General features: G+C 43.1%; 1 long non-coding RNA gene across 1 annotated transcript in view; it reads right to left on the bottom strand.

Moving 5' to 3' along the window:
• Nucleotides 1-180: 180 nt before the first annotated feature.
• The window catches only part of LOC131384649 (uncharacterized), a 102,200-nt gene continuing 79,091 nt past the window's right edge, over nt 181-23,289 (bottom strand). The window contains exons 2-3 of the long non-coding RNA XR_009215710.1: nt 1,160-1,370; nt 181-239 (exon numbers count right to left, since the gene is read on the bottom strand). This is a non-coding gene — a long non-coding RNA (uncharacterized LOC131384649). The remainder of the gene's footprint in view (nt 240-1,159; nt 1,371-23,289) is intronic.

The following is a 23,289-nucleotide window of genomic DNA, read 5'->3' as shown; positions in this document are numbered from 1 at the left end:
TCCCTCCCTCGGCCCTTCAATAAAGAGGAAATAGAGAACAAAGAATGGCAAACAGAGAGTTTTTAAATAAATCATAATTAGTAACACACATATGGGCTCAGTGTGGGTGAGCAGTTAGACAGCTAATTATATTGAAGCAGCATGTGAGTGAAGCCAGAGAGTCTCACCCCAAATGTGGGGCTTCCAGCTACTGCCGAGATGCCTGGAGGGACCGACGCTGCCAGTGGAGCTCATCCAGTCTTGCGATAGTTGATCAAGGTAGAGAGAGAGAGAGAGAGAGAGAGAGAGAAAATAACGTGAATCCACATACTGAAAATTTTTAAGCACCTGCAAGAGCAATTGGGCTTCTGGCCTAACTGGAGGAGAAATGGATTCTCTTAATCAAGTACCACCCTTTAAAATTGCTGCCCTCCAGCTAATGGTTTCACCAGCTACCCCAGGACCCTTGGGGCTGGATTTGTGCATAGCACGGGCTCCATCTAGCGATCGACACTGGAAGGACTTGTCGTGTCTCGCCCTGTGGCTCTTGGGGGTTCTGTCCCAGTGATACGAGACTGGAATGTTCCAGCATGGGAAAGCCTATGTGTGGTTAGAGGACTGATTCTTCCTCTAACAGTGTGCTGAACTACAGGTGAAAACGAATATTCATTAACAGAAGAATTGTAGAAATAGGCCAGGCATAGGAAACCACTGTGTATTTTCTTGTTTCTCTTTTGCAATTTATTTTGCACAATGCTTTTTGTCTTCCACAGCCTCGGGCCCTGTTCAGGATTAGCAGCTTCAATTGTGGTTTTTCTTTCCTTTTTAGTCCTTTTCTCTCACATACGTGAAGAACAAAGGCTTCTTCAAAACTGCCAATATCAACTTGGTTTCATCAGTGATCAAGAAACCCTGGACGAGGTAAGAGAGTGGCAGTGACGCCCGAGTTCCCTCCAGAAGCCTCGCTTGCCCCTGCAGTCTTTCGCCGTTGCACCTTCTTTGTTTTCTTCCTCTGCAGTTCACTTTACACACACACACACACACACGCACACACACACACACACACACTGCTCCTGACCAAGGACGTGCTGGGAAACAAGAGTAGACAAAGGCCAAGAAAAAAAGATGACAGGGCTAATGTGGTCAATGCTTGGGTGGGAGGGAGAAATTGAGGGCATACCTTTTTATTGTTTGTGAAGAAAGGAATTTGAGCCGAGTGCTGAGGACAAAGGGCCACTGTAAGAGGAAATAGAGAGCAAAGAGCATTTCTCAGCAGAGAAAGCAGCAATTTGGAGTGTTGTGGGGTCTTGAGAAGAAGGAGACTGTCGGCAGGTCTCGGGGCCGGCAGCTATCCAGCGAAGCCTTGAGGCAACTCATCCCATCGGTGATCACTGGAAAGCACAGAACAAGTCGCTTGTGAATCCTGCTGACCATAGACCCTCCACTGCAACATCCACTTTGAAATCAGAGGAGGGAATGAAACACGACAGGAAGAGCTGAGAGGAATCTCTTTCCCTCCCAGGCACATTGGATGGCAAAAGCTCACAGATACAAGGTATCCCCGTCATGCCTGCCTCTGACACAGATCACATCCCCTGACAAGAGAACTCCACTCGAAATTCAAACATTCTATTTCTTTTGCACATACACACAGAAGCAAGGGTGTTGCCAACACTTCTAAATGGAAAATGGTAGTCTGAATACAAAGGGAAAGCAGACTGCTTACCTCTACGAAATCATCTCTAAGAAATGAGAAATAAAACTGCAATAGAAGCACGAAAAGCTTGAGCAAAAACTTTCCCTGGGCAGAAAAATGAGTTGAACTGAGCAAAATCATAAATGCAAACCGTCCACACCACTTTTGCCATAGGGGACGATGCACTAGCATCGAATTTAATGCCAAATTAAATGTTCCATCCACCTCTTCCAGCGACATCGCTGTAAAAGGAGAAAACAAATCAAGGTTGCAGCTACTCTTGCTGAAGGATATTGGCTGATGGAACATAAATAAGTATATAGTAACCAGTTAATCCGGGCATGGGAGGCCTTGGGCCCTGAAGGGTCAGAGAGAATAAAGGGGTAATTATCACAAGGAGCGTACCTTAGAGGTAAGGGAATCTGTCAAATTTATTTTGTTCTGGCTACTCAAATGGCATTTTCCTTTTCTAGGCAGAGCTTTAGAACTTCCCAGACATTGCCCAATGTGACTGGAACACTATTGATTATCATCAGAACACCTGGAGAGGAGGACGGGCGTAGGGAGGGGCATTTCTACAGCAGGGACTTAGTATGGAATAACATATGCTGCCTCCTGCTTGCTTCCTCAAGTTTCACCACAATAGTAAGGAGAAATGTGGATAGGAAAAATCGTCCTGGGTTTGAATTCAGGTCTGAAATCAAGCCTGGCTCCCGCCTTTCCCAGCCCCACAGGTCGAGGCAAGTCACTTGTGACACCCCAACTTCAGCATTTTTATACGTGCAGGGTCAGACTAGGACAAGATGTTTTCGAAAATTCCTTTCCGCTCTGTTTTTTGATGTAGAAACACTTGCAGGGGGTAAAGGAAAGAATGACTCTAAATGGAAGTGCACTGAAGACCAACGCTCGCAACGTCAGGAGAAATCAGTATTTACTTTCACTTATTTGCAGTTCCATGTGAAGAACTATCATCTTTATATTTAGTTAAAATAGTTTAAAAAAAAACAAAAACAGCCATTTACCTCTAGTGAAAATGCATACGGTTGCCTCGTTTTGTAACTGCATTCCTAGAAATCTCATACTAAAATGCATCGTTATGAACCAAGTAGAATTTTCCCTGTAGGAAGATTGCTAATTCGGAATTGTGTTCCATATCAAGAATGTGGCATCAAATAAATTATAGACATCACTAACAATTTAAGGGGAGAAATATAACTATAAACTTCTATGATCATTTAAAATAGTAAAAGTGTGTTCCAACTCATATAAAATGGGCATAAGTGTATTGTACATGTTGATTATACAATAGACCCCAATGTGCTATCAAGTGTACATAGAATGCATAAAATTCTAACATTAGTCTACCGTAAATTCAGCCTAAAACTAGCCTACTAGCTGTAATAAATTTAATTAAACATTAAATGAACAGTAATTTGGTTTTCCTTCTTAGATTTCAGGAGGGCTTCTTGAGGCTAATTTGACTACCTTGGATCTCCAATAAACAACCACAAAAATCAGCTGAAGTGAATGTGTTTCTTCTCCTTTTGATAATTTCTGGTAACAATCTGGGGGATTTGGGCTATTTCAAAAACTGGAACCATCTTAAAGTAAGACAGTAGATGCCAATACACACTTAGTAATATAATGTGTTTCTAAAGATAATGATGATAATGTTTTCCCCCAAATAAACATTTTTTAAGTAAAAGCTTATCTCTGCTTCACCCTTTCTTGTCTCCTCCCTTGGTTTAAAAGTTGGACTTTGTATTGGACCAAATAAAAGCCAACCAATAAGAGAACAGTAAGTGCTAATTAAATGACTCCCTGTGACACACTGTTGACAGCTATTAGAGACCTTCACACCTTATCACAAAGCTGGAAAACAATGACAAGTCATTAGAATAGGCTTTAAAAATAATTTTAAAACATTTCTCTTAGGCATAAGACAGTTATAGGAATGCATATTGACAGTCCACAACTTTGATGAAAAAAATAATTTCTTTGTTTTATACTTTACAGTTTAAAACTATTGGGTAACTTGATGATCATAGCTATCCTGTTAAACAAATACGTCATGCACTATAATTTCCTATTTTGTGATTGAAGAAATGAAATCTTAGCTAGCTTAAGGGATTTCTTTAGGGGTATGAAGCTAGAGAAAGGTATTAAGAGCTGAGGCATTATTTTAGAAGCATGGAGAGGTGGTGTCCACAGTATTTTATAAATACGGGTCCATTAAACATAAAATAATCACAACAATGAAAAGTAACTGAAGGGTACCACTTCATATAGGTGTTCTCTTCATAATACTCAGTTAATTTAAAACCACCCCTTGGCCCATGGCTGTCCACTCTCAGCAGGGACCCTTCAAGGCACGGATAATTATCACACAAGGCAGAACACTACATTTTTTGAAAAACTGTTTTAGTGGTTAAAAAATCTTTCTTCATTTAACCTAATTTTGCTTTCTGGAATCTCAAAGGATGTGCCCAATCCTTCTTTCACACAACGTTTCAAATATTCGAAGATCGCTTTCATGTTTCCCCACTCGTAAGGCATGGCTTCCAGACTTTCTGTCCTCCTTTTGGCCATTCTTTGATTTATCTACGCCACTTTTAAAACCAGGTGCCCAGAAATGACCATCAAACTTCAAGAGCTCTTTGACCAGTATAGAGTGAACTGGAATTTCTATTAATATAGCTTTCTGTGTTCTGGACTGAAATTTCTATTAATATAGCTTAAGATAGCAGCAATTTTTGGCAGACACATCATGATGTTGGCTCTTGCATCCAACTAAAATCTCTATTTTTTCCACATAATCAGCTATTGAGTCAGTTCTCTCATATCATAATTATAATAGGTTGTGACATCCGCAAATATGAGAGGCATATCTTTATGTATTCAGTGTTTCTCAACAAGAGTGCTAATGAAATTTTAGACAGGAAAATTCTTTGTTGTGTGGGACTGTCCCTCATATTGCAGGATGGAATTAAATATTAATGAACAACATCTGATTGACATTGTGACAATGGAAAATCATCCTACACACCTCTAAAATGCCCTTAGAAAAGAGATTCCACTGCAGTTGAGAATCTTTATCAAATTATCCATTGAAAAGGTTGCAATTAAAGAACAAAGCCCTCTATCATGCCTGTATAGACTTCCTTTAACTTTGACATCTACTTATGTAAAACACCCTATGGATATAATTTTCATTCAGCTGCTCATCTGCCTCAACGTACAGTAGTAGAGCCATATTCCTCCTTTTTATTCACAAAGACAAGATGGAAACATTGGAAATTTTCACATTCAGAAAAATAGTAGAGAAAGTTAGCATAGGCTAAACATGACAATAGCTGATTACAGTTGTGGGAGCTAGTGTCCAAAGTTGGCTTCCCAATGAGCTGTGCCACCTGCTACTCATGGCCTCGTAGTCTCCTGTCATTGGATACTGGATGGCTCTGTGACTTGCTGGAACTTATAAAATGCAGTATAAGTGATGCTTCCCAAGCTAGGCCAGAAGGAGCCTTGAAGTTTCTGACTTGCTCTCTTGAAACACTATCTCTGAGAGCTCTTAACAGCCATCCAAGAAATCAGACTACCCTGAGCTGCCATTCTGTTGAGCCCCCAACGGGTACTCCCAGCTGAACCTAACCTTTTAGGCATGGTTAACCAGGCGCCAGTCATGAATGAGGACATCTTTTACTTTCCGAACTAGTCAAATACTGCTGAGTGACTTTACTTAATGCCACATGGAGCAAAAGAATTGCTAGGAGAAGGCTTCCCATAATCCTGACCCACAAAATTGTAAGACATAATAAAATTTGACAGAAGAGCTTGTGTTCTTTCCTCCCTAAAATTCATATTCTGCAGTAAACTCGGCATTCATTTATTCACTCATTCATCACACATTTATTAAACTCCTATTGTGTTCCAGCACTTTGATATTGGGAATAAAATGGATGACAAATAATCCACTATCTCTCAACTCAGGGGCATCACACTAGAGTATAGGAGACTCATAAACCAATAATTACAAAAAAATGTAGAGTGGCACGATGGAGGTGAGTTGGAGCACTATGAAAGCATAGAGAAAGACCTAAAGTTGGAGTCAAGGGATGTCAGGGGAGATCTTTTGGCAGTTAAGGGTCATAGAAGGCAAAACAGAGTTATCCAGGCAAAAAAAAAAATTGAACAGAAAGGATTTTTCAGGAAGAGAAAACAGCAAGTGGTGACAACGAATTTTGAAAACACAATGCATTAGAAGTTTAGTATAGCTAAAATCCAGAGCACAAGGAAGAAGTTAATAGTTATGACGGAGGTTGATATGGCAGTGCAATAGAAAAGGAAGCTAAGATAGTCTCCAAAATGGCCCTATCCACAGTGATCCTGGTATTCAGACAGTGATGTTGTCCCCTCCTGCATTCTACCAAGGTTGGTCTGTATGACCAAGAGCACACAGCAGAAGTGATGGCAGGTCATGTCCAAGATGAGTAAGAAACTGAAGACCCCTGCCGATAATCTTGTGAGTAAGCTTGGAAGCAGATCCCCCAGTCAGTCAAGCACTCAGAGATGGCCGCCCCAGCTGACAGCTTGACTACAAGCTTGCTCCCAAATTCTTGATGCTGAGAGACCATGTTTGGGCTTTAAACTGCTAGGTTTTAGGGTTATATGTTAGGCAACAATACATAAATAATAGACCATGCTGTGAAGTTTGAACATTATCTTAAAACTGAAAGAAAGTCATTATAGGATTTTAAATGGGTGAACAACAATGTGGACACTGGAAAGGTCATGCGGTCAGCCGTATGAAGGTAAGTGAAGGAGAGAAAGGGATGTTGTAATAATCCAGTCCTGAGCAGATGAAAAAACTGCACTAAAACAAGTGGAAGAAAATAAGCCAAAGAGGGAAATTTGAACTATGTTAATGAACCCAGGTTTCTGGTTTACACAGTTGGGTAAGCAGAGCACTTTGAGACAGAGGACATAAGAAGGAGACAGAATCTGGAATTTGTAGGAAAGAAGATGTACTTAGATTTGAACATGTTAGCATAAAGAGGCCTATGAGACTTCCAAGAGGAGATGTAAAGATACAGAAGAAACATGGGTCTGGGGCTGATATAGTTTGGCTGTGTCCCCACCCAACTGTCATCTTGAATTGTAGCTCCCACAATTCCCACTTGTTGTGAGAGGGACCTGATGGGAGGTAATTGAATCATGGGGGCAGGTCGTTCCCATGCTGTTCTCATGATAGGGAATAAGTATCGCGAGATCTGATGGTTTTCAAAAGGGGAGATTCCCTGCACAAGCTCTCTTCTCTTGTCCGCCACCATGTGAGACACGCCTTTCACCTTCCACCATGATTGTGAGTCCTTAGCAGCCATGTGGAACTGTGAGTCCATTAAACCTCTTTTTCCTTGTAAATTACCCAGTCTCTGGTATGTCTTTATCATCAGTGTGAAAATGGACTAATACAGGAGTCCAGAGCTTGTCAGGGCCCTAAGCATCATCAGTATGGCATTGGTCATTGAAGTCATGGATTAGGATGATCACCCCTGAAGAGAACATACAGAGTAGGAGCAGCAGGAAACCATCAGAACCAAATCCCATTTGTGAGTTGGCCCAAATTTTTCCAATCCTGAATTAGACATGGGGGAGTTAGCCCCTTCTCTGTAGCCATGGATTATAATAATTGTACTATCAGATGAGAAAATCACTCTTTACCCCAATTATGTGAGTAGGAAAGAAAATCTTTACATATTCTTTTTTTTTTTTTTTTCCTTTTTTTTCTTTGAGACAGACTCTTGCTCTGTTGCCAGGCTGGAGTGTTTTTGTTTTTGTTTTTGAGATGGAGTCTCACTCTGTCACCAGGCTGGAGTGCAATAGCGCGATCTCAGCTCACTGCAACCTCTGCCTCCCAAGTTCAAGCAATTCTCTTGCCTCAGCCTCCCAAGTAGCTGGGACTACAGGTACATGCCACCATGCCCAGCCAGCTAATTTTTGTATTTTTAGTAGAGATGGAATGTCACCATGTTGGCCAGGATGGTCTCTATCTCTTGACCTCGTGATCTGCCCGCCTCGGCCTCCCAAAGTGCTGGGATTATAGGTGTGAACCACCGTGCCTGGCCAATCTTTACATATTTTATAATCATTTTCATTTTGCTTATCATTTTCTTTAAGTCAAAGACTATTTCCGCAGGCTTGAACTCTCTTTGCAGAAATCCAAGGCTGCTATTAAACATATAGATGAATTTCTCCACCAAGCCTCTAAGGAAATAGGGAACAATGCTGCTATAGGAGAGTCTGAACATAGACAATTTCATGGGGGAAGGATGCTCTAAAAGTAACAAAACAGATGGAAGAGCAAGATGTAGAGATATCTGTATTAGTCAAGGCTCCCCAGGGAAACAGAACCAATAGAATGTGCTATACAAATAAAGAAAGATTTATTTTAAGAAACTGGCTCACAAAATTATGAAGGCAGCAAAGTTCAAAATCTGTAGGGTGGGCCATCAGGCTGGAGACCTAGAGAGGAGCTGATGTTATAGGTCAAGTCCAAAGGCTGTCTGCTGTCTGGGTCTCCCCTGCTCAGGGAAGGTCAGCCTTTTGATCCTTCTAGGCATTAAATGACTGGATAAGACCCATTCACATCATAAAGGGCAATCTGCTTTAATTAATGTTCACCAATTTAAATGTCAATCACATCCAGAAACACTCTCACAGAAACATCCAGAATAATAGTTAACCACATATCTAGGCACAATCAGCCAGCCAAGTTGACACATACAATTAACCATCATGATACCTGTATTCCTCCATCCTCTGAAGGGTCTATAGACTGATGCTTACTGTCGTTTATCATTTAATTCTTCTTTGCAATCAGCACAGCACCCTATACAGCGCCCTGCACATAGTAGGTACTCAGCTAAATGGTTCAGGATGACATTCACAGTCTCTGACCTGTTCAAATACAGGTAATTAGACAAACGTGGCAACAAAGTGGCAGAGAAGGCTTTTTTCCCACTGCATTTGTCAGGAAGGTCATTAGGAAGCCCACACTAACAACTATGCGCTTTCCTGACCATGTTCTTTGCTCTGTGGTTTTCACAGCAACACACAATGGGTTAGGATGGTGACTGTCATGGATGTTTCTTCCCCATCCCTAACGAACCATCCATGAAGGAATGCTGACCAAGTTTCCTGACTGCTGTCAACAGTGAAAATAAAATGTCCAAGAAAGAGATAAATCTGTAGGCGTCTGGAAAGATATCTGTCATTTTTTGTTGTGTTTGTTTTGCTTTCCCTTCAGAAGAGAGTGAGGGGAAATTTAATGAGCTTTTCTCACTTAAGAACAATGTGAAATTCAGAATGGGGCAGGCGGTGGGAGGCCACTAAGGCCTTGGTGAGCCGGTGAAGGGAGCAAAAGAGCTCAAGTCAGGGCAGAGCTGGAGCACAGTAAGGCATACAGCAGGGTCTTTGGGGCCAGGAAGATGCCCTCCCAACCTTGGTCAACTTTCGTCTTCCAGGGAGATGCGCCTGGAGAGGTAGTCCCTAAAATAATGCTTGTTGATGTTTTTCCTTCTATTAAACTTCTTCCCAGGGAAGGGTTTCTTAATCTGGGGTCCACGGACCCCTAAGGAATCCAAGGAGGAAATTTAGGAGATTTGTGAACTTACTCTGCTAGCAAAATATAAGGAGATATATATATGTAAATGCTCAATTTGAATGTATGTAACAAACCTCAACTATAGTATCAGTATCTGCTATGATTTGTATGCGTCTCCCCAAATTCATGTGTTGGAAACCTAATCACCAATGCAACAATACTGGGAGGTGGAGCCTACTAAGAGCGATTAGGTAGTGAGGAAATAAACTAAGACAGTGTCTATTGCAGATACCTGAGAATGGTTTTATATTCATTTCTACTTCATCCTGCTGCAACTTAATAGTCCTTGCCAGAATCCTGCAGGTCCCAAGGTTTAAAAGAACAGAATTCTCCTGTATACTCCAAACTAGATTTGCCAGTAATAAAGCAAATGCTATATTTCTATCTTCATGAGGATCCTTGGATCCACACTTAACTGGTTAGAAGCCAGAGAACAGAAGGAATGAGTAAATTCTCTCCCCAAACTCCAAAGGCAGGTGGGGCTTATCACTCATGTGGATATAAATTATAGAACCAAATTATTGTACTGAGCCCTCATCTGCATAACTGCAAGCAGTCTAGTCCCTTCCTCAAGCAGGAGTACTGCAACCTTGCACAAATCCATCTTCATTGTTGTTCAGCAGCTTTTTCTCCAAGTCATTGCTTCAGGTTTCTTTGTCCGTTACCTCAGATTTCTCATAGATGCTATCAACACTGCTTTGACGCTCCTCTGTGTTCTTTCTCTCAAAGTGCAGATATAAATATCTCCATTTATGGCTCTAAGCACAGCTAATACCGAACTGTAATATTTTAAAGACTTGACTGAAGTTTAGGGAAAAAGAAGCTACAAGAATTAAAGGGGAAATTAAAATTAGACTATGATAAGTAACTTTCCCAGAATCCAGTGGCCAATCTCTCCAAAGTGGCCCAAATAGTCATCCCTATTTTTCAACCGCTTGCGGGGTGACCCAGGCTCACTGACCACCAGGACAGGAGCCATTTCCAATTGTTTTCCTTCCCTCTTATTCAGGTAACTCATCCCAACTCTCTGGCCACAAGCAGAGGAATAAAAAACTTGCTAATTCATGACATCCTCTCCAAATACATATATGAAGACAGCCTTATTTAATTATTAAACAGAATATCTAACACGTAAGTCTGAAGTATCTGAATTTAGATTATTTCCCCTAAGTTTAAGAATTCTTAAAAATGATGGATGCTATCTGCCTCAAAGCTGCACAAAAGCAATGCTCAAAAAGGTGACCCTTTCTAGGACAAAGGAATGGCACAGAACAAACCTGAGCTTTCTCCTTAGAATGTAGAAGCAGCATATGATTCCCCAAATAATAAATTTCAACAATTTTAAGATCAATTTTCTACCCCAAGAAACATGGAGTATTCAAATAGCATTGGGTGGTGGGGGAATGATGTCTTATTCTCACAGAATATCTAATTAATTCTAGTATTCTCAGGGGATGTTAGAGAAGGCTCCACGGAGGAGGTGTCATTTGAGTTAAAATGAAGGATGAGTTTACATTATGCATGGAGACTGCAGAGTTGCCAGCAAGCTCATCATGTGGATGATAAAGAATGGTGAGAATAGGAATCGGAATGCTCTACTCAGCCCATCTCACCTCCATTAGTTTTATTGAACCTTGAAATGGCTTTTAAAGTTAACAATCACCCCAGAGGATACAAAGTTAGACACTTAAAAAAAAGACATTAAAGTTTTGTAAGTTCCCCAGTTAATCCATCAAACACATTTCAGTCTTCGGTAGCAGTGTGTAAACTCTATCAAGGGCATCTGAGGTTCCCTAGGAAACATCTATAGCCAGATAAACAGATAACACTTGATAGAGATAAAGAGTCCAAGGAAAGCTATGGAACCACCTTTCAGGCAAGGTGTGTTAATTTTTTTTTGGGGGGAAATCCTCTTGGTGTTGAGGGAAGGTGGCAGAGGACAAGGGAGAATGGGGGGTGACAACCCCACGTGAGGAGTGTCAGGCTTGTCAGATTTGCCATCTGAACTCGTCTGTCCTCTCTTTACCCAGCTAATTGTCCCAAACTCTCCAATTCAGCAAAGAATCCCAGACATACATTGTATCCTTTCAGAGCTTTTTTCATTAAAAACACAAAACAAACAAAAAATCAAGGAGGCAGCTGCCTTTCTCCTGAAGGATGTAGGATGGCACACAGACGGCCTAACAAACCAATGGAAAAGAACAATGCCTTGGGAAGTCCTAGTTTGGGTTCTGTACATTTTAAGGGGGAAAAGGTGTTTTTGTTTGTTTTTGTTTTTGTTTTTGTTTTGAGACGGAGTCTCACTCTGTAGCCCAGGCTGGAGTGCAGTGGCGCGATCTCTGCTCACTGCAAGCTCTGTCTCCCGGGTTCACGCCATTCTCCTGCCTCAGCCTCTGGAGCAGCTGGGACTACAGGCGCCTGCCACCACGCCTGGCTAAATTTTTGTATTTTTAGTAGAGAAGGGGTTTCACCGCCTTAGCCAGGATGGTCTCTATCTCCTGACCTCATGATCCACCCGCCTTGGCCTCCCAAAGTGCTGGGATTACAGGCGTGAGCCACCATGCCCGGCCTTAAGGGGAAAAAGGTTTTTTTAATTAAGTGATGGCTAATGAACTATTAATGCAATCCCCTTGCTAATTAAAAGAACACACTGAACTTGCTGGACCTTTCAGCTGCTCTGAAACCCCCTGTTTTCAATGCTTTCTGGCTGAAAAGAAAGCTTTCATTCCAAGCTATGTCAATAAGTTCAGAAAAGGGACTGGTAGTGGCAGCAGGGACTGGTAGAGGTGGCCGGACCAGGCCTCAGGGTGAGGTTCCTGGAATCACAGCCAGGTGTGGCTGTGGAAGAGGTCCGCAGCATGTGCTGTGTGGGTTTGTTTTAGGTTTATGCCTAAAAAGGGTTCACTGCTATACACCCAAGCATCTAGAACAGTTCTGGCACTTGTTGATGCTCAGAGACAGAGAGAGAGAGAGAGAGGGAGAGATTAGATAGATTACATAGACAGATAAAGATAGATGTGAATATGTGTGTGTGTGTGTGTGTATATATATGTATATGTATATGTGTATTTATTGAATGAATTAATGCTTACCTTGCAAATAGCCCTTTTGTGTTTAGTCTACCCCAGGGATCTGACTTTCTCTAATCCAGAGTACAAGTCAACCACAGTTAACAGCAGCTGACAGTGAGGTGGTCAATGTTAACCTAGCAAAAGAGGTTACCTTCCTGTGTCACAAACTAACATGCAGACCACAGTCATGTCATCATCTTTTCCTTTTGGGGATCCTATTGTGATGTCTAAAAATGCTATCTTCATTCTGCCCATTTTCTGCCAAGGAAAAGCACTTGGTTCAACTGCAGGTGTTTTGCAAGGGCTCAGCGACTCTGCTAGAAGTCATCAGGAAAGCTGTTTGTTTCCCCCAGTAATTCTGGACTCAGTGCATTTGTCTCAGGCTCCTGGTGATCTGGGACGGCACATTATTTGATGTCGTCCAGAGCCATGTCACTTAGGAAGTTTTGCTTATGTCAACATTACGCGCTGTGCGCATTTTTTTTTCTTTTGCTGGGGGCAGCTGAAAGTAAGTGACACTAATTTATGTTCTGCAGTTATCCAAATATTGCACTCACAACATAATCCATAAACATAATGACTATGCATCAATAAAACAGAGGAATGCCTGAGAAACCATAATTGTCACCCCAAAAATTTAAAAAATAAAAAGAAACAACAAAAAAATGCTGGCAAATGGTAGATCCCTTATCTTAATTACAGGCTGATTTGCATTTAAATGAAGGTTATTCTATAATTACTAGGGAATGTTTTGTGTTGGAGTTGAAATACCACTCTGCAGGCTGTCAGCCCATTTCCTTTTCATTTTCTCTTGTCATTCTTCTTCTCTGTAATCGTCTGACACAGGCAGGCACGGAGAGGTGCTGGCTCTTAATTTCCTTTCCCAAAACATCACCACCTCAGGGCACTTTGTGGATTCTCGGGCACTCACTGCAGTCTTTCTGCAGGAAGGTGCCAAGAGAACTAGGGAAATGTCCCTCCACCTGCAATAAACAACTAATGAACAACGGCAATATCAGCCAGATCAAGAGTAGAGAACACAGCCAGGCTGTGCATTGGCTGGCATGCTGGGGATGCCCATTCCCTCCTCTGTGCCCCCAGGGTGCCCTGCACGAACTTTAACATTCATCAACAAATACAGTTAATTCTTATGTGCAGTAGTTCTGTGAAGTCACCGTGAACACTGAAGTAACAAACACTGAAGCCTTGCTCCTAGGGGGAAGCACGGGGTTAGGGTCCTGCAAGCCTTTGGGTACATTTTTGTCAATGGATCAATACATCACCTTGTTTTGTGTATGTTTCTGTTTAGAGACACTTTATTTAATATATATTGCTGATTCATTAACACTGAACTCATGGCCAATAATGCTGTAATGTATGCCTGGGCAAAGCTTATCTAACACAGGTATTTGTCCCTAAGGCCTTTTTGCATATAGGATCACTAGACAGCACTTCAGCACTATGCTTGGGACTATTTTAAACAACAAAATCACCATGAAAAAGCTCACAAATGCGAAAAACATAACACTAAAAAGACTGAGAAAAGGACACTCGTTTGAGAGCTGAAACAAGACGGCAGAGCATCGCCTTGTTCCACCTCAGTTGGGAACTTGCACGTCGGGTGACTCAAATTTTTCAAAGCTCTGAATATATGTGTGAAAAACTGCAAAATCACTATGGGTATCAATTTTGGGGGTTACAAATAAATGCTAGCGAGTAGGTAAATTTGCAAATAAAAATCCATGAATAAACAGCATGGACTGTCCTTACCGAGCACCCTGTACTAGTTCGTTCTCACGCTGCTAATGAAGACATACCCAAGACTGAGTAATTTACAAACAAAACAGGTTTAATTGACTCACATTTCCGCATGGCCGGGGAGGCCTCAGGAAACTTACGATCATGGTGGAAGGGGAAGCAAACAAGTCCTTCTTCACATGGTGGCAGCAAGAAGACGTGCCAAGCAAAAGGGGGAAGAGCCCCTTATAAAACCATCATATCTCCTGAGAACTCAGTCACTATTAGGAGAACAGCAGCAAGGGAGTAATCGCCCCCATGAGTCAATTACCTCCCACCGGGTCCCTCCCATGACATGCGGGGATTATGGGAACTACAATTCAAGATGAGATTCGGGTGGGACACAGCCAAACCATATCACATCCTTTATGTTGGCAGCACATAAGATGCTATGCAGGTGCCATGAGAATAAAATGCTGGGCGATACAGAAGTGGTCCTGCACTTGCAGAGTCTATAGTCCTCAGATGAGGTGGAGGTGCGGTGACGGGACATAGAGAGACAAACATGTAAAACAAAACAAAACACGTAGACCAAAAATTAATAAAACAGTTTCAAATTGTGATTGTGCTGTGAATGGTTTTTTTATAGTGTTAAGATCAAAAATCATAGGGAAAAGAGGAAAGGGCTTGCTTTAGATGTACAGTCAAGGTTAGGTGGTGGTATTTATGGAAGTCTTGAGAAGCCCTGCAGAGAGCTGGGTGAGAGGTGGAGAGGAAGGGAGGCACTTCCAAGCAGAAAGAACAATAAGCCCAAAAGCCCTGCCTCCAGGAAAAGTGTGCCCCAGAGATTTGACCAGTGGGACTAGAGCTCGTTGCAGGAAAAGAGGAGAAAATGGCAGGAAATGAAGTATGGTATGAGAGAGGGAGGCAGGAGCTTGATCTAGCAGGGTCCTGCAGACCCACAGAAGGCAAATGCACTTGTTTATTGGTGTTTATATAATTTGAGGAAGAGACGTCTCCTAGTGCCCAACCCAGTGCCATACACAGTAGGCACTCAAAGAACATTGACTGGCTCACTCACTAAGATAATTTGCAAACCATAATGGATGGATGGGTGTGTCAGCTCAGGACTCAGTTTTACTGCATGTAACAGAAAACTCCAAAATATGGTGGTTTACACAAGATTGGTGTTAATTTTTCTCACTTAATGAGAAATCCAGATGTGGTCAGTTGCTAACATTGATTTACTGGCTCAAAAGTGTCAAAGCAAAGGTTGCTGGAATTCGCTTGGTGTTTGCTGCATGGTTGCAAGATTGCTGCTCCAGCTCCAGTCACCACATCCTAGTTCCAGTATGTGGGAAGTGGAAAAGGTACATGTGCCAGCTGAGTCTAGTTCCCTTAAACAGTTTTCCTTATACCTTTTCAAAAGCCTTGCAGAATGACTTCCACTGACATCTTATGGGCCATAACTGTGTTACATGTCTACCTCCAGGTACAAAGGAGGCTAGGAGACATAATTGGATATTATGCTGCTCCTAACACACTCATCTTTAAAAGGAAGGAGTGGAGAATGAAGCTGGCAAGCAACGCTTGTTGCTGTTCATTTGGGATGGAGCCATATGTTCCAGCCAATGCCTTGGAAGTGATAGAGCTATCAGAAATACGAGGGTCTCTTGGGGACATATGATAATACTGTGGAATTTAAGAGATGATGGAGAAGATCCACCAAGTCAAATATGTCCCCATTCTTTCCCTTTGCATTGAGTGGCCCTTTCTACTGGGGAATAAGGACCTCTCATAAGTTAATGACAAATGCCTGAAATCCAAAGAATTAACCACCCCCTTTCACTTAAGCAACACACTTAGCCGAGTGCAGTCCTAACGTTACATCTTTCGTCTGTGTATTTCTGGCTTCAGTCAGTCATTTAGCCAGCTCCTAAGCCTTGGGAGAATGCGTCATGGGGTGGATGCGTTTTGAAGTAGAAATTAGAGGGGAAAACAATAATAAAGGATCTAAAACAGACCATTGCTGAAGAGATAGGAGAGACACAAAACGAGAGGGCCAGAGCCAGCCTGTGGAGCTGAGAAAGGTTCTTCTGAGGAAGTGACACTTAAACCGTGACCTATAGGATCAATGGGATTCAATTAAATAGCAGCGTGGCAGGAGAGCAAAAGGATTCCAGTCCCAACATCCTTTGCAAATGTCAACACATGAAAATTAAATCAGGGCAAATGCCATGCCTAAGTGATAAGGGGAGCAAAGAGACCATCTTAGTTGTCTTGGCTAATTTATCAGAAATTCGGACCTATTGGAAAGCTTCTTGATTTCCTGCTTCTTAAGGCAATTTATGGGCGGATGCCAATGTGAATGCTTTGACTTGCCTATAGCTCTCTTTTGCTCTGCATTCCTATACCCTTTGTATTGGCATTTACCACTTAAGCCTGAAGAGCAGGTGCTCTTCAGGAAAGAGCCTAATGTGTGGCTGGCTTGAGCCTGCATGGGGTAGGTGGCTCTCCCTCATGTAGAATGAGACATCTGTACCCATGGCTAGCCTCTCCCTGCCAATCTGCTCTTCCCATGCTGCTCCTCCTGCACCTGTCCCTATCCATACACAGGTAGGCACCTGGCACAGCTGATGTACCCAATCACCGAAGGACCAATGTCCCCAGGCATCTCTGTGTGTGTGAATCCCCCGTGGCTAGGGAGGACTTTCAAACACAGACAGCAGCATGAGCTTCCCCTACTTAGGAACCTTAGGTGGTCCAGTCTCTCTGGAATGACTTGCAGACCTTCTCCAATCTATCCTCAGTCTACGTTTCCGGATTCACCCCTACGCTCATCTCCTACTCTCAAGCCACACTACACTGCTTGCCATTCTCTAAGCACCTCATGTTCTTTCCTCAACTCTGTGCCTGTGTACACTCTGTCCTCTGCTGCCACCCTCGCCCCACACCCTCATCTGGCACTTTAAGACCCGGATCTTACGCCACCTCCTCTGTAACGCTTCCCACGGTGCTCAGCGTTAGCTGTCCTTTTCTCCTCTGGGAAAAGAACTGCATGTTGCAATTTTTCTGTTATAATGCAATTATTCCTGAATTATTTGTATATCCATCTTCCCTACTGTACTGGAAGCTTCCTAAATGCAGGGACAAATCAGAACCGTTTGAGTACCCTTGGCACCTAGCAGAGTACCTGGTACATCATGAGGGTTCAAACTTACTCATTTCATGATTAACCACGGTCCACAGAATGCATAGAGCTCTGTAATATGCAGTAGGATTGGTCTTCTTTGGAGAAGCCAGCTCTAATGGTTCACTAAATCTCTCATTCTGTCACTAACTGGTGGAGAGGTTGCTACATGGGTGCTCACCCCTAGAAATACCTGTGGCCCCCATTCCTCTGTGGTAGCATGGCTCTGCCTTGGCACCCTCCTTCCCAGTAAAACACTCCCTACATTTGAGCTCTCCAGCTTTCACTGAAATTCCCAGGGCATGAGCAGCAGCTGAAGGACTAAGCAGCTGACAGGGCTTCACCAGGATCCTATGTGACTCTGGAGCTCCCCGACCCCAGCCTCACTCCCGTCAATGACTTCTACAACTCAGGGAAGTCATGGGTCCAGAACCAGTGAATTGCTACAAAGAATTCACCTATCTCCCTCAGCCTCTCCTACCCACCCACCACCCCAGCTACAAATAGCTCTCCATTCCTGTCCAGCTGCCAATGATGTCCCACCCCACCGTCTAGGGAAGAAAGGGCTGGTTTCATCAGCTTCCCAGGGAGCTGGGTGCTCCGTGCCATTGGGGTTTTTCCTCTCCAATGTTCTTTCCCTCCATGCAGTCTCTTCCTCTACCCCTCGTTTGAAAGAAGGCTCCACAAGCACGTTCTCCCCTCGCCCCTGCCAGGTGTGGTGAATGACCCATCCCTCTGCTGGGGACCTTGTGCGCTGATGCTCAGTTTTGCAGCAAGCATTTGTATTCAGCACTCCTCTCCCCTGCTCTTGCCCAGTGTGTTCTGATGAGCTTCTCCCTGCACTCATATTGTCTCAGTCGTTAACCACCCATTTGCAAGTCTGTAATTTACTTTTGATCATTCATTTTATGAGGCGAACAGGGCAAAAAGCTGATTCTCTTTCCTTCTCCCGCCATCCCCCGATTCCCGACCTCCTCAGTCTAGTTTGCAGCTACGAGTCTCTCCCAGTCACTCACGCAGTTGCGTTATCATCTCACGGAGAAGCCTGTGCTGCCTTGACTTTTCCAGGAGAGATTTTCCTTCTGCTTTGCCTTCTGATGATGTGGTTCATTAGCTGGTTTTTTTTTCTCCTCCTCGGGGATTAGCTTCTCTGGGAAATTGAGTAGTTGGTGAAGGCAATTATTTGTGGGTTTATTGACATGATAACCCCTATTGACAGCAGGGGAACCACTGGCAGCATGGATAGGATTGTTCTGCCTTGGACTAAGCCCCAGGAGTAGGTGCTGTGGCTGAGGAGGCCCTGCCGCTCCTTCCCAAGTGGGCATCTCACAGCCATTTTTTGTTCTGCAGGAATCAGTGCCTGCCCAGGCTGAGAGGTGCCCGCCCACCACCCAGTAGCCCTGAGAATCTGGCTGAATTCTCTTCCTTCCCACATTCATCAGAATTTTCAGCAAATAAAACATAGTGCCTCTTATACCAGAAGGAGGAAGAGTCGGTGACAGGAGAGGAGCAGACTCTTTAAGCCCCTTCTCAGGGTTTCTCATTTTTTCCCTTCCTCTTGGTCTCTTTGGACAATTTTCCTAAGTAGAAATCAGCCCTTACATCATCCTTGCTGCCAAGACCTTCTTTAGAAATGTTTCCCGGCTGGTGTCATCCCGGGAGATGTAAAGGGCTTGCCACCAGCAGACTGTGCACCCCCAGCACGCCACTCCCACAGACATACTCAGATCCCCACGTCCCTCCTCCTTCCCGCCACCTCCTTCCTTCCCTGCTGTAGCCTTCAAGGCCTCATAAGTAGGGTCATTCCGGTGATCGGCTGTTTCGCGTATTTCATTGTATTGTCCAAACCCGGAACTTCTGAAAACGAAAGAAGGCTCTAGTCGTGGGTACGCAGGACAGTGGGCATAAACCTGAGCTGTCCCTGGAAGCTCCAGTCGTGGGTACACAGGACAGCAGATGTAAGCCTGAGCTCTCCCTGGTCACCACACTCCCAAGTCCCACTGCCAGGGCTGTGAGCAGCCTGTTTGCTCTTCAAGGCAAAGAGCAAAGGTGAAGAGGATCCCTTCCCTTTCTCACAGTTGCACTAGAGAAAAATGCATACCTGAGCTCTTGACTTGCAATCCAAAAGGGTTTTCATGTCAAAACAAGGACAGAAGCAGTGGTTAGATGGGACAGTCCATTATGCACTATGAAGTCAGTTTAGAACATGGTCTGAGTTCATTTAAGGATTTTCAACATAGTGCCACCCTCTGCTGTGATACAAGTGTTTATTGTTTGTTTGTTGCTTGTGTTATAGCTCCATAAGTGTGTCCTAGTGGTCTCAGATAACCCACTGCAGACCATTGTTGGAGCTGTGTCACCTCCAGTCATCGAGCTAAAAATCCCTCGACAGCAAAAAAAAAAAAAAAAAAGCCTAGGTGAAAAGCTTTTTTGTATTTTCACAGACACTGGGCATGAGGAACTTCTGAGATGCTACGAGCCTCCAGATTAGAGCCCTACTCAGGAAATAGCATCTGCAGAGACCTCCAGCTTGGGATGCCCAGCACCAAGACACCCCCTCAAGATGAGAGTGGTGGGAATGCATTCGGAGGCCCCGAGCAGAGCTGGAGCATGCCTCAGAAGATACTATCAAAATTGTAAGCACAGCGAGGATCTTATTCTTGACCTCTCTTTATGTGAGACGAGGTAATCTTTAAAGGAAATATCCTTTCGAGGAAATTAGTTAATCTAACATGCCTTCATTGCTAATTAGTATCCTTGGATGAAAACAAAAAACCTTAAAAGGAAAACTTTTCAAGAAAAAGGGCTTCCCACACAGGTCTAGAACACTGCTAGTCTAATCTCCACAAAGCACAACTCTGGAATTCCCAGCTTGTCCTGAATCTACAACAGCCAAAGTAAGAAGGTAAGGTAAGGCTTACTCTTAACTGCCCCTAGGATCTGGCCCCTGCCCCTCCAGGTGGCTTTGTTTCCCTACAGGCACAAGGTCTCCACCAGGCTCTTGCCAGTTTGCCCCACACACAGAGCTCGCTGTGTCCTCCGGTGTTAGGGTATGTTATTTTCCAGCATACAACTATTACCCACTTTCAGGACCCAAGGCAAGTTCTGCTCCCCAGCCTCCTAGCAGCCTCTCCTTCTGTCATCCTCTGGTGGTTATGTTCACCTTTCCCTGGCCTCCACTTTTGCAATATATGGCCATTAGGCAACTCCAGCTATATAAAAACTCCTTGAGTTTAGAGGTAATTTTGTTAGCACCAAATAGTGTCAACTGCATAAAAATCTAAGTTCTTCCTCCCTCAACCCCACATCACTAGTACCAGTCACGTTGCAGGGACTCAATACATACCAGTTAATAGGTTAATCAATTCACTGTTTGAAAAGCATCCTCCATCCAGTGTACCCACATGCATAACTACTTAGTATGGACAGGACACTGCCTTGTGAAAACTTATGCTAAATGACAATACCTGTGTATTCTAATTGGTAAAGATTATTCAGCCTCTGAGCGCTAGGTGAGAAGTGGGCTCCCTGAACACCAGATGAAAGGCTCAGGCTTCTGGTTGAGGGCAAAGAAGAATGAGAAAAAGAAAGGAGAATGAGTAAGTGGGGTGAACTCTGTAGAGGATGAAGGCTTGCCTACACCCATGGCTCTGAGATTCAGCCCTGAGATGTTGCTCTCACTCTTTCACTGATTCCCAAGCATTTGTGAAACACATACCTTAGGCTGTTCCTTCTCCTGCATGTCCATTGACAGTAAGGCAAAGCCTCTACTCCCTGGAGCTCCAAGCATACTCTGGGTAACGTGTGGAACCAGCAAAGCCTGATCCATTGTAAGAATGGCTATAGCAAAGATGCAAATAAAAAGCTGTGGGGAGAAAGAAATAATTAATGGTTCCTGGAGAACCCAGGAAAACGTCACAGAATTTGAAAGTTTAAAGCTGGATCTTGAGAGATGAATAGGTGTTTGCCAGGTGGGAAACCAAGGGAGGCCCTTCCAGGTCAAGAGAACAGCGTGTGCAAGAGAGGGTAAGACTAGGAGCAAGATGAGGGGCTAACTTTTCATAGCCAGTGGTCCAGAGAAGCTGAAGCTAAGGGCAGTTTGGATTAGGGGTCATGAGATGGAATAAGAGAGAAAACACAGGGTCTCAAGGAGTCAGGGACAGGAGCAAGATGGCTGCAGGTGGGTAAGGCACCCTGGATGACAGCCCAGTGAGACTGTGCAAGGCAGGCCTTCAGCCTCTGTGGAATCTGACTGCAGGTGCGTTCCATGACACCCCAGGTGTGCCCCATCCCTGAGCTCCTCCAGCAGTATAAAATACCTCCAGGTCACAACTGTCCTTAGAAGTAGGGGTTCACAGAACAAGCATTTCAGTAGTCCCTAATCTACACCAAGCATTCATTACACCTCGGCTCCCAAAGTGCTGGGATTATAGGCGTGAGACTCCGCGCTTGGGCTTGTTTTCTCAACTTTGTATACTGTCTTCTCCACTGGTGCTTGCCCTCCTTGCCTAGTCTTTCTTTTCTAAAATAAGAGGGGAAAGAAGGAGGAGTCATGGTCATCAACATCTGTGGGCCTTGTTTCCTCAGTGGCACTATGGTTTTCCCTCTTGTAAGAGTAGTTTTTACTTCCAGTTTCCATTTCTCACTGAATGATCTCTGCGACAAACACTGAGCGGCCATCCAGCCTCCCCGTGTTCCTTCCTGACAGGATTCCTAACTGGTTCAGGATTCAGGTATCAGGTATCCATCTGCTTCAAGGCAGACTGGTCCCTCCCAGGCCCAGGCATGAATCTTGTTTCTTTAAGCCAGCAATTCCCAAACCTTTTGGTCTCAGGACCTCAACTCTTCAGAATACCCTCTTCAATGGCCTTTTGTTTATATGGGTTATTTCTATTTATATTTACCATATTCAAATTCAAAATTGAGAATTTAAAAAAATATATTTGTAAATTCATTTCAAAGGAACAATAATAAGCCCAGTACATGTTAACATAAATAATACATTTTTAATGAAGAATAACTACATGTTCCAAAACAATTTGGTTAGACAAGTGGCATTGGTTTGCACCTTTGTAAATCTCTTAAACGTGGCTTAATAGAAGACAGCTGCATCCCATCACTGCCTCTCCATTCAATCTGCTGCAATACTTGTTTGGGTTGAAGTATAGGAAGAAAATCTCATCTTTAATAATGCAGGTATGCAATTAAAAAGAGAGAGAGAAAGAGAAAGAGGAATATTTCCTTTTTAGCTAATTGTGGATATTCTTCTTTGATATTCCAAAACTTGACAAGTGGTAATTTAGCTTAGTTGCAATGTGGAATCTTAAACCAAGTCCATGAACTTTTTCTATTATGTTTCACTAAGATCCATTTATTTCTCTTGTTCTTTGTATGGATCATTTACTCATGCATGATTTTGTAACAGCATGCCTTGGTCATTTGGAAAATATTGGTTCACTGAATTATTCAGATCTTCCAAATGTCTTGTTTACTTTGAGAGAAAATTTTAAAAACTACATTTGTTAACATTGCCACTAATTTCATCACAAAAGTCTTTAAATACTGAGAAACTGTCAAGCTGACGCAGATACAGGTTTTTCCAAAATTCCAATTTTCACTTGAAAACTCAAATTTTATTATTGTCAACAAACACTGTTGGTTGTTTTCCTTGAAGTGACTCACTTCATTCATTTTTGGGAAAATGTCTGCCAAATACCCACGTCTGAATAATCATAGTTTCTCTGTTGTTCTTTCAAGTAAAAATGATGTTCTGTGAAAACAGTAAATACTTCAGCTTGTAACTCACATAAGCACACATGCATTTTTGCCTCAAGATGACCAGACAACAATCATACTTCAGAATGCAACAGAAGTGCCTTAGGTGTACCTTCCAGTTTGTCACATAGTATATTAAAAAGACACGTATTGATGGGCCAAGACTTAATGAAATTAG

The sequence above is a fragment of the Hylobates moloch genome, unplaced genomic scaffold (assembly GCF_009828535.3).
Source record: "Hylobates moloch isolate HMO894 unplaced genomic scaffold, HMol_V3 SCAFFOLD_11, whole genome shotgun sequence".
Classification (NCBI taxonomy): Eukaryota; Metazoa; Chordata; class Mammalia; order Primates; family Hylobatidae; genus Hylobates; species Hylobates moloch.
Note: the sequence above shows the minus strand (reverse complement) of the source record. Positions and strands in the feature narration are given on the sequence as shown.